Consider the following 12837-nt stretch of genomic DNA (forward strand, 5'->3'; position numbering starts at 1 on the left):
TGAGGAAATGTTTTTCATCAGATCAACTGCACCCTCTCATCAAAATGTATTTCAAAAAGCCTATTTATCGACCTACTTGGTGGATACTGTTGCTGCTAGAAACAGTCACTGGGTCAGACCGACTTTGTCGTAGCAGTTCTTCAAATGATTACGATTTGACTTGAAAAAGAGCCTATTGCAGCATTTTATGGACGCAGAAATGAACAATCATCAAAGGCTGGAGCTCAATCTTCCCATAGATCTCCGCTCCCCTGTTTATGTTTGTTAAATCAAGTGGAAATGTCCTTTTTCAATTAACTTTGATTAACTCGCTGATCTTGGCCCTATGCGATCCTTGGCCTACTTGTTTGTGCCAATCTGATAGTTCGTATTGAGACGAAAGGTTTGGAAAAGGGAATAGCTTTGCCAGTGTAGGATAACTCTGTGGTAGAGAAATGAGCGCAGTGAAAAATATGAAGAGGCAATTTCTAGAGTCTGTGACTGTCTTGTATTTCTTGGCCCATAAAAGTAAGGTTGTGTTGAATGAGTTGCTTACTGACGAGTCAAGCTTGCTTCCTTCCTCGGGATCTCTGGTCAAACCAAGCTGGCCAGTGTGAAAAATGATTTAAAAAATAACTATGACGCAAAGTAACACATTCTTCTCAAAGTCAGGAAGTGCCAGGAAAAACCTATCACTCCCAAATCCATAGGACATTTTTCTCACTCTTAATTCTGAGATTTTGCCACTTTAACCGACTCTGCTTGTTTAGAGTAAGACGAGTTCCTCTTCCCCCAGTCACCATTACTACTTTGACGTACTAGTCACTAGATTGTCATGCTAGAAAGACCAAACTAAACTTGCAATATCGTCAGAACTGATTCACCCTATTTTGCAGAGAAGACTAAGTGGACTGTGGTCAGGCCACTGGAGAAAGGTCAATGTGTTGTTCAAAAATCAGTGGTTGGTTGTAGGCCAGAGAAACCACCGCCTGATCTGACAACTGCACGAACAACACTTGTTTTTAGCTCCTCCAATTTAGATTGATCCTGGATTGGCTCTCGCTCAGTTGTTAACTTTGACCTCTGGAGATGTCTGAGGGGTGGGGGTGGGACAGGCAGAAGGACGTTGACCTCTTCCCCCGGGAAGTTAGAAAAGCATTGGTAATGAAAGGAGGCAGATGAGACCCAACTGATAAATGGGGCTGTGTGTGTGTGTGCAGCAGGCAAAATGCATGCAGACTGCGCAATAATGCATCTTCTTTTCAACTTACTCAACATGGAAGCATGCTAAAGTGAATTGGAGATTTTGCACACGCATACCATGTGTCACTGTCGGATTCAAATGGTCAGCTTACTCCCAGTGCATGCCATTACGGATATGCAAAGGAAACTTGATATAGGCTATAGGCTATTGGTTGTCATTTTGACTGAGAGCATTCATTTAAGCATTCATTAAGTTGAATTGTGTTCTATCACAGAAACTCATTCATCCCCGATCTCATCAAAGTGAGTGGAGAAGCCCTTTCTCTCCCAGTTTCTCAGTATGTAGTAACGTGAGTAATCCTGGTTAGAGCTTCACATTGCTGCAGAATCATGGCCAATGAGAATTCTCATATCTTTCTGATGAAGTCAAGTAGCCTCCACTAATTGCCCGTGGGCCTCCCTGACTCACCCACGATGCTATATAGTGTACTCTCATTTAATAAACTGAAGCCTCAATGGCCTCCACTGAAGCCTCAATGGTCCTTTTGTTATGTTTGTTTTGGTGGACTGTGACTGCGTTGGCATAACCTTTGTGGAGTTTGGGGAGGCGATAACGTATTGTTAGTTCGGGAAGGAAGCAATTAGGATAGCATCAGCCGCATGCCAAGTGGCTGGAGAGGACAAGCCCTTTTGGACAGGATGCCGTGGAGTTATATTTGGGACCCTTTTATCTTCTGCTTGAGAGGAAAAAACTAACCGTATATATATTTTTTTGTAATTAATTATAGCCCCAATGTGGCCAAAGAAACACGGTCATTGGAGGTTTAGGAGCAACAGCTTAACCACGCAAGAAATGGTGGCATTGTTGGTTTTGATGACGTTGTGTTATTTCCCCTCAGGTTTTGATGTGCTAGGGGAATGTGTGTGTGTTCCAACCCCGCCAGAGGAAGAATAGAGAAGCTGGTAGAGTGTGTGCAAATAGCTAGTACGGGAAACCCGTTGAGATTTATACTACATCTCATGATTCATATAATCAACAAATTGTGTGCTCATTTTCAGTACTTTATTGACTTTGCTGATGATTTATAGAAAATACATTTTTAGAATGTTCTCTTTTTGAAGTCCCATTTTCTCACAGCAGCCTTTTATATTGAAGGTTCCAAGCTGCTATGAAGAAACCACTTTTTCCCCCCAGCTTTTTATGGCCAACTAGTTTTCTGAAGTGCCGTCTGGTGGCAGTAATATTTTATTTTCTCTGTATGTCTGACCTGATTTACTTTGAGTTATCCCTATTCAGCCCGGTTAAAAAAAGCCTTGTTTATTTGGAGTGCCGGCCATGTTTGAGAGGGCTTTCAGTACAATGAGTGCGATGTCAACCCCCAGAGTGTGTGTGTGTGTGTGTGTGTAAGGGTACAATTACCCCTCTGTTTAGCGCTGGTGACCCCAAATTTTGGCAGTGGTGAGTGAAACACGCTATGTCACTAGTTGAGTCACTGTACAGTCTCAAACGCTGGGAAGTCTTGTGGAAATGGGTCCAGTTCATTTCATGGCCACAATGGGACCCATTAAGCTTGACATTAAAGTGTGTTGTGGTGTTACAACTGCCTCTACACAATTATATCAAGCTCAATGGGTCCAATTCTACAACATACCATTTCCTACCTGCCAGAGGTAGTCAACCGCTGACAATACAATATGTGCACTGTGTAGATCTATAATTAAGGCTCACACTCTTACTCTTTCTGATAAGGTAGTTTGTTGACTGTATGCTCAAACTGAGGGACTATTGTGCTACTAATCCTTGAATGGGGAGTCGTATATAGAACACAAACAAGATCTTGTATGACAATATTTCCCAGCTCAGTCCCCAACGAATCGCATGAATCGCAACCCCGCCCCCCAACCAAAAAACATCCAATATGTATCCAAGGGTTCTCCATTTGTCTTCATTTAGATGTCAACTCAGGCCCTAGCTGTCATAGTGTAGGTCAGTGATTTAAATGAACCCATTATATGACTGAGCGACTCCGTTTGTGCTTGCCTCACCTGAGGGGAAGCGTCGCACAACAAGACCTGACAGATCCAGGAATGGGAAGTACCATGAATGAGCCGGAGCTCAGCTGACAGGCCACAGGGTTTCCTGGGTTTTAAAAGTGTCATCGTGGCAATGAGAATTGTATGACAGCAGATGCTACTGCAGTGCAGACCTCTGGGCAGAAACATATAGTTTACTTACCACTTTCTCTTTTTACAACTTGCAGGGATTTCTGGAGATTGTCCCCAGGTTTGACCAAATGTTGGCCCGGTATACAGGCAGCATTCCTTGACAATGGCTGTCATTTTGAACTCCTGGGTAGGAGAAGTGAATAATATTCCTTACAAGTATCTAAGATGAATGAATGAATGAATGAATGAATGAATGAATGAATGAATGAATGAATGAATGAATGAATGAAGTCCACAATGTGATTGCAAGTAATTATTTTGTCCGGGAATAAGATTCATCTGGGTCTGGGAAACCGGCCTTCTGAAGTTGTTTAGTCTGGTTAGTCTTCTTTGATACATTTTTGCTTGTTGTCGCGAAATCACAACGCTAAGTGATAGTCTGTTTGAAACTAGTGAGCTTCACTCTGGTCTACTCCGTCTGTTTTGTTTGGTTGATAACTTAATGTGTAGACTCGTTCCTAACTGGTAACTGACCTGGTTATAACTCAATATTCCCAGTCATTCTCTGATCAAGGGCATGTGTGAGTCTTTTTAAAAGCACTACAATGTGCCATGTTTCATGTTCCGCCAGACCTCTCTTCTGTGGTTGTCAGTCGTCTGCCTTTTTGAAAGTGCCCTTTTGGTTACGCTCTGCTCCTCTGTGTTCAGCATGGCTTTTGTTGTCATCGCCGACAAAGGCTGCCTTGCCCTATTTGTGTAGGCTTCACCTAGGCAGCATGATGATGTATCATTCAATTCAAACATTTAACAGGTTTAGGTCTAGCCAGCAGAAAATAATATTTCTGAAAGTATTCAGACCCCTTAACTTTTTCCACATTCTGTTAAATTACAGCCTTATTCCAAAATAGATTAAAGAAATAAAAATCCTCTGATCTACACACAATACAAAGCGAAAACAGGTTTTTATAAATTTTTACAAATCTATAAAAAACTAAAACATACTTTATTTACGTAAGTATTCAGACCCTTAGCTATAAGACTCAATTGAGCTCAGGTGCACCCTGTTTCCATTGATCATACTTGAGATGTTTCTACAACTTGGAGTTCACCTTGGTAAATTCAATTGATTGAACATGATTTGGAAAGGCACACCTGTCTATATAAGGTCCCACAGTTGACAGTGCATGTCAGAGCAAAAACCAATTGTCTGTAGAGCTCCAAAAAATGTCTGCAGCATTGGAGGACCCCAAGAAAACAGTGGCCTCCATTTTTTTTTTATGGAAAAAGTTTGGAACCACCAATACTCTTCCTAGAACTGGCTGTCCGGCCAACCTTTGCAATCGGGAGAGAAGGGCCTTGGTCAGGGAGGTGACCAAGAAGTACAACGTTTCTTGGCAGCACTCCACCAATCAGGCCTTTATGGTAGAGTGGCCAGATGGAAGCCACTCTTCAGTAAAAGGCACATGACAGGCTGCTTGGAGTTTGCCAAAAGGCACCTAAAGGACTCTCAGACCATGAGAAACAAGATTCTCTTGTCTGATGAAACAAAGATTGAACTCTGGCCTGAAAGCCAAGCGTCATGTCTGGAGGAAACCTGGCACCATCCCTGCCGTGAAGCATGGTGGTGGCTGCATCATGCTGTGGGGATGTTTTTCGGTGGCAGGGACTGTGAGACTAGTCAGGATCAAGGCAAAGATAGACAGAGCAAAGTACAGAGATCCTTGATGAAAACCTTCTCCAGAGCGCTCAGGACCTCCGACTAGGGCGAATGTTCACCTTCCAACAGGACAACGACCCTAAGCACACAGCCAAGACAACGCAGGAGTGGCTTTGGGACAAGTCTCAATGTCCTTGAGTGGCCCAGCCAGAGCCCGGACTTGAATCCAATCAAACATCTCTGGAGAGACCTGAAAATAGCTGTGCAGCAACCCACCCCATCCAACCTGACAGAGCTCGAGACGATATGCAGGTCAGAATGGGAGAAACTCCCCAAATACAGGTGGGCCAAGCTTGTAGTGTCATACCCAAGAATACTCTATGCTGTAATCGCTGCCAAAGTTGCTTCAACAAAGTACTGAGTAAAGGGTACTTATGTTAATCTCATATTTCAGTTTTTTCATTTTTGTAATACTTTTTCAAAAAATTCTACAAACCTGTTTTTTGCTTTGTCATTATGGGGTGTTGTGTGTAGATTGGGGGACAATTAATTAAGTTTAGAATAAGGCTGTAATGTAACAATATTGTGCTTAACCACGCATAGGTAGTGTTGACCTGAACAACATTTGCATGTTTTAATCATCAAATCTTTTTGGTTTTAACTTTAATCTCTCTCTTCTCCATCCTTTGTTTTGAACAGGTACAGATGGGGATCCAGGAAGTGTAATTCCGGCACGTTTGGAATGTAAGTGAAGGAACAGTAGAACTTGTAATTCTACAGGGACGAGCCCTAAGGCTCTGTCTGTTTCGGATGCATGGACTGACAGGAAGGAATACTGTAGGAATGGAAGGGCATGTTCACACAGTAAAACATGGCCGCCTTGTCCCCCTCTACCATTTCTCTATTTGCAGTTATTTTCAATCTTATAAACTGTATGTACAGTGTCCTCTGTGATTATTGGGACAGTGAAGTATTTTTCTTATTTTTGTCTCTATACTTCGAAAGTTTGGATTTCAAATCAAACGATGACCATGAGGTTAAAGTGCAGACTCAACTTTTGATTTTAGGGTATTTTTTTATCAATATCGGGTGAACCGTTTAGAAATGTCAGCACTTTTTATATATAGTCCCCCCCCTTTTAGGGTAGCAAAAGTATTGGGACAAATTATCTTATGTGTAGTGAAGTATTTGGTCCCATATTCATAGCATACTATGACTACATCAAGCTTTGACTACAAATTTGTTGGATGCATTTGCTGTTTGTTTTGTTTCAGATTATTTTGTTTCAGATTGAATTGTGAATAAGGATTTGCGACCAAAGTTACAAATGCACAAAAAAATACAAAATAATGCTAACCTCCCCTGTTATAGTAGTGTTGAGAGCTTAGCATGTCTTGGGGGTATGATATTTGTGTGGCTAACTTTCTCACTCATAATTTTTCACAATTCAATCAGGACCATCCGTAATCATGGCAGCATCCACATTAATGTAGAAGTGTTTAGAAACATATTCTATTCTTATTTACAAAAAAAGTGACTCCAAAATGTATTTATTTACCATTTAAGTTCTTTTGGGCACACAATATGAAACACAACCAAAAACAAAGAGCAAATGCATCCAACAAATGTGTAGAGTCACAAGCTTGATGTAGACATTGCGTGCCATGAATATGGGACCAAATACAAAATGTTTTACTACTTTAATACACGTAAGTGAATTTGTCCCAATACATTTGGTCCACTACAATGGGGAAAATATAAACAAAAAGTGCTGTAATTCATAAACAGTTCACACGATATGGATGAAAATACGCTCAAATGAAAGCTGTTGATTTTAAAATCTAAACATTTGGAATATCAGTCCCAAAGAAGGAAAAATGGCTCACTCTCCCACAGTGGAGGTTCCTTATAGGTTGAAGGGGATGACCATCATCCTCAGTGAATTTTAAAACATATAGTGAAACATTAAAGTTATCCTTATTAGAAAAAAACGATACTAAATATTTTCACGTCACCAAATAATTTATTAAAGCACACTGTTTTGCAATGAAGGTCTACAGTAGCCTCAGCAGCACACTGTACCATGGTGCAGTCCAGAGGACAGCTAGCTTCTGTCCTCCTCTGGGTACATTAACTTCAATACAAAACCTAGGAGACTCATGGTTCTCAACCCATGACTTACACAGTAAGTAGTATGTTTTGTCCCCCCACTTTGGTTCTGAAATCAGCTTCACCCACTAACTTTTGCAGATTTTTTTTTTTTTAATTTTTTTTTTTAACCAGGCAAGTCAGTTAAGAACAAATTCTTATTTTCAATGACGGCCTGGGAACAGTGGGTTAACTGCCTGTTCAGGGGCAGAACGACAGATTTGTACCTTGTCAGCTCGGGGGTTTGAACTCACAACCTTCCGGTTACTAGTCCAACGCTCTAACCACTAGGCTACCCTGCCGCCCCAGGGTGTCAGGGGTTTAGTGTTTGAGCAAGTAATGTATCATCTACAAATTAGCTACGGCATAGCCAATAAATAGCACAACTTTGGATTTCACCTCCATCTCAAAATCTAATATTAGTTGACGTTTTTAGTGAGTTTCTTTTCTCCTCCTGCTTTGTGCAATGCAGTGCGCCTCGCAAAGTGATTGCTGTCCTGGTTTTGAAATGATTAACTTTACCCTGATCATAGGCACTGATTTGTTTTTAAAGCAAATCTAGCAAAACTATTGCTGATGGTGAACCTGAACAATCAAAATAAAATATATTATTAGCCCCATTTTTTAGCAGGTAGCCTAGTGTAACCAGATGAGAGTTGTCTCTGGTAGCTTGCTTTTATTCTGGGTAAAACATTTAACAGCACATAGATGACAATAACTTAGCAAATTACATAGGCTGCCACTCAACTAATAAAGCCTAATAGTGTATCTGGCAAGCCGTTTGATTGGCTGAAGGTGCCACGCCGATGTGTGTAGGGCTGTTCAGCATGTAAGGCTGGGCACAGTGCAGTTTGATTTAAACTACTGCTATTGCCTGGGGGTTATTCAGCATGCAAAATGACTTGTAGATCAATGACTGTCAACACATTTACACGCATAATTTGACACCTGAAGGAAGACTCATCAGTTTCGGGAAGGTAGAAAGAAAGTACTATGAGCAACAACAAAGAAATGGGACTCTGATTTTGTAACATTTGAATTGATTTTCTGACGCATGCTACATTTGAGTCAGTCTGGGGGTCTGAGGACTGCATCAGTCTGATCTTAAACATTTGAATCTGGGTCTGATGCGTATTGGGGAATCGTTAGGAAGCAGACATAGTGCCCAGATCTTCCAGAACGTGATTTCTGATGTTATTTTGGTAGAAGTCCAATTGTAAACCGGGCAGTGCCCATTGTGGCAACATAAATAACTGTTATGACTTTTGAGACATTTCCTCTAATTCATCTGAATTATACAAATCGCTCAGTGCCTAGGGAATGGAGTTTCCTACCCACTGGTGACAAGTCCACTTCCACCAACCACATGCCAACGCATTCAGCAGCTATTTAAAGTGTCCACGTCTGGTCCCGATTACCTCTCCAAAGCAGAGGCTTTGGTCGCTTTGTGGACCAAAGAGCCCTCCTTCAGTAGCTTTTATCCGTTTGTTTTCACATTTCCCTTCCCTTTTGATTAGTGCTCTTCCCTTATTCTCCTCCTCGCCATTGCCCTTTTTGGCCAAGCCAAGGATTATAAAACATTTTCCTTACATGCTGAACTTGGTTATGTAAACTCACCTCTTGAATCCCCCTCCTTGATTCCACCCTGTCCAAGTTGCCATTTTGCCAGGCCCCATCCTACGAGGACAAGCTCCCACAAAGTGTTTTGATTACATTGTGAAATAGGATCAGGGACATTTTTTTTTCTCCCCCAGGCTGGCCGTGTGGCTAAAAGGGGTGGCGAGAGGAGGAGGTGCAGAGAGAGCGAGGATTGAAGGCGGATGCGTGGGAGGAGGCTGTTGTGGTGGAACCCAGAGGGTTGTAGTGTGCGAGCGTGTGTAAGCTGTTAGCGCCTCCTAACCTCTCCCCATGCCCCTTGTGGCAAAGCAGCTGTTTGAATTACACAGAAAACCACCATTATGTCTCAGCAACCATATCCGTTTTATTCCAAAAATGTTCTTTATTGCCCATCTTAACCCCGTTATTAAACTTTTTCCCCACAAAAGCCAAACATTGAGGAAACAATTGGGAAACACTGACCTTTTTCCATTAAGCTCCCTGGGATCGTTCGGGACGCTTAGCATCCCACCTCTCCAACAGGCAGTGAAATTGCAGGGCGTCAAATTCAAAACAACATAAATCTCATAATTAAAATTCCTCAACCATAAGTATTTTACACCATTTTAACAATACACCTCTCGTTAATCCAACCACAGTGTCTGATTTCAAAAAGGCTTTTCGACGACAGCAGAACATATGTTAGGTCAGCAACTAGTCACAGAAAGCATTCAGCTATTTTCCAACCAAAGCGAGGTGTCACAAAAAGCAGAAATATAGATAAAATGAATCACTAACCTTTGACGATCTTCATCAGATGACACTCCCAGGACTCAATACTGCCCCCTTGTCACCAAGAAGTTAACTCCCTTCCATGTATTCTATGGCAACAAGTGTCATCGTGATAAAAAACAACAACGTATTGTTCTTGGTTCAGTAATCCCTTTTCTACTTCAACTCTTTCTCATTGCCTGGTTAGCCAAACTCTCTGGAAACATTAAATCAGACATTTGTCCGGCGGGTCGCTCTCACAGGTTATCACCGAGGAACTTTTTGTTTCCATTAGTTCCCTCGACTCTCAGCACGGTCATTATACTGGTAGTGGCACTCAGCCAAGCCTATGATTTTGAGCACCGTGCTTCACTCACACAAGCCTGTGGCCTTGGGGCATGTGCCTTATCAATGTCTACTTTTTCACTGAGATTTGTCTGGGAGGGGAGTGATGTTATGGTAGCTTGTCATTTTGATTGAGGGAGTGATGTTATGGTAGTTGGGAGGGGTTATGGGAGTTGTAAGGGGTGCGTGTTGGTGGCAGGGAAGTCAGGCGCAGGAGAACGAACTTTGTTTAATAAATGCTGACCAAACTCCAAAACAACCAAAATGTACAAAATAACAAAGTGGGTAAAAACCCGTCGCACACCAACACTAAATAGCACATCACATACAAACAAAATTATCTCTGACATGAGGGGAAACAGAGGGTTAAATGCACAACATATAATTGATGGGATTGGAACCAGGTGTGAAGGAAGACGAGACAAAACCAATGGAAAATGAAAAATGGATCAGTGATGGCTAGAAGGTCGGTGACGTCGACCGCCCGAACAAGGAGAGGTACCGACTTCGGCGGAAGTCGTGACAAGCGTGTCATTTTGATTGAGGGATTGATGTTTTTGTTGAACATCTGGACCTTCTATATCCAGTAGCTCTCCTGGAGCCCAACACAACATTGCCCTGCCTCTGTGTGTTTACTTAGTGCGTGTGTGTGTGTGAGAGAGATGAGCAACTATGTCCTCCTTAAACATACATGCACACAGCTTTCAGTTTTACATTGTTAATGATTACTGCAGTTTTGGGGTTAGAGCTTGCAAGAAAGGCATTTTGGGCAGGTGACATTGAAAGTTGAAACGTCGCTTCACCGTGCCGTCTCTTTTTTTATCTCGCTCTCAACACCCATCCAAACACACTGAGTATTTTGTTTGGTTCCATAATTTGAGAAAACAGAAAAAAATATATATATATGTGTGTGTGTGCGACAACTAAGGAGTCAGCTACTTACAATCAAGGATACAGGATAAAGCACCACACCATACAAAGACACACTCCCACTCCCAAAGCGAACCGGAGATGAGCAGCTGAGCATTAGATTACAGGGAAATGATCAGCCAGAGTAGACCGGTAACCAGCAGCCACACTGCAGGGTTAGCTGTGTGTGTGTGTCCTTGTGTACACACCTGAACTTTTATCGCAAGCAGAGAGAGACTTCACGGAACATCACACACCTGGTCTAGCTAGACACTACCATAACCGCAGTCCCATACCACTGACAACCAGACCGTGTAATTGTGTCATTTTTAAAAGCCATTGCACATTTTACTTTAGGATGGGTCTTTTTAGGAACAATAAACAACAACAACGGATACCATGAGATGGAATAGGTCGGTACGGCAGCAGTGTATTGTCCTGAACTGTGTCCTGTGATTTGAGGTAGGGGAATGATATGCAAAGTATGGTGGAGCTCAATCTGCTCCGTCTACTCACCATGTATGGTTTCAGTCGGGTGATTTGATTTAAAATGGCATTTTGTGTAACCGAGCGCCATGCCAAGCTCCATGATGGCCGCTATGTGCCTCGTTTTGGCAGTCCTGTTCAACTCATGACAAAGGCAGGGCGTTTGGTAACCTAGCCTTCTTAAAATACCAAACCACTTCGTCACTCAGAGACTTGTGCACACACAGCCTACTCACAGTACACACACTTCTCAGTCAGGCTCCATGGCCAAAGCAAACCTTTTTGTATTTTAACTGCATCAAACTGTGAGTGGAGAAGAGCGCTAGGGACAGTAGATTAAGTGGCCTCTAAGCGTATCAGAAATCTTAATTAACATTAGGGGGTTTGATAAGGAACTTTGGCTGTCAATCTCATGTTTATTTTTGCAGTCTGAGGTAGTGTCTGAACGGTGAGTTAACGGTCTGGAAGGGAGGCTAGCACTACTATCATATGTACTGCATTTACCTCCTTCTCTCAGAGACGTGTTATTGGAAAGGTGGACTGTGCAGTTTATACACTCAACTCTGAGGACCATAGAATTAAAGGCACTATTTGGGTTGAATTTCGCTTGTCTCAATCGTTGTGGCATTTTTTGACGGCATGTTCTGTACTGTGGGCAACATTATCTACTGTATACTGCACTGTATAATGGTTTGAATAGTAGCCGTTTCTCTTCACTCCTGATAGGTAGCACTAAGCTCTCTAACTAGCGTTTTAATAGGTGGTGGTAGTAGTACATTCATTAAACATTTTAGTCACACTACTAGCGTATTTCACGACATCCAATTTCAAATGGGAGAAACTGTTACCCACTTCAATGATTCTCACTCCCTTGTTGTGCAGAGACATTTTCTTTGACACGCTCAGTAGAAATGTCTGACATTTTTCAGGTGTCTGTGATTGGGTGTTTCAATAACAAAATTGCTTAGGCAGTGTGTGGACACCCTGGGAAATTGGCAATTCCGAAATGAAAGCTTCCACAGAACTAGACAACATGTGAGGCATTAACATAGTATTATTGTTATAATTTGGGTCAATTTGACAGATTCCTTTTGATGACTGTTACACAAAATGATGCTGTCCTTTTTTTTAACCTGTGACATGTCTGTTAGTAGTTTTTCTCTGGACAGACCAAAACAACACCTGCAAACAAACCCATTCTCATCACACATTCTTCTGTGTGTTTGTGGAGGTGAGAATTTAGCGTAAATCTGTTTTACTACTCAGACAAGGGACCGAAAGTATCGACGTAGGACTTGAGTATAGGTGTAGAAAGTGGCCTATAATACTGACTGAGGTAAGATATAGACAGGGTGGCAGGTAGCCTAGTGGTTAGAGCATTGGACTAGTAACCAAAAGGTTGCAAGATCAAATCCCCGAGCTGACAAGTTCAAAAGCTGTCGTTCTGCCCCTGAACCCACTGTTCCTAGGCAGTCATTTGAAAATAAGAATTTGTTCTTAACTGACTTGCCTAGTTAAATAAAGGTAAAACAAAACATTAGACAAGCATGGCTTTGACACCAATCTGGAGTGTATGC

General features: G+C 42.0%; 1 protein-coding gene across 1 annotated transcript in view; it reads left to right on the forward strand.

The window, feature by feature from the left end:
* The window catches only part of plxnb1b (plexin b1b), a 134580-nt gene that overhangs the window by 38709 nt on the left and 83034 nt on the right, over window positions 1-12837 (forward strand). The window contains 1 exon segment of the mRNA XM_021568531.2: window positions 5705-5749. The gene's annotated coding sequence lies outside the window, so the exon portion shown is untranslated.

The sequence above is a fragment of the Oncorhynchus mykiss genome, chromosome 17 (genome assembly GCF_013265735.2).
Source record: "Oncorhynchus mykiss isolate Arlee chromosome 17, USDA_OmykA_1.1, whole genome shotgun sequence".
In the NCBI taxonomy this organism is placed as follows: Eukaryota; Metazoa; Chordata; class Actinopteri; order Salmoniformes; family Salmonidae; genus Oncorhynchus; species Oncorhynchus mykiss.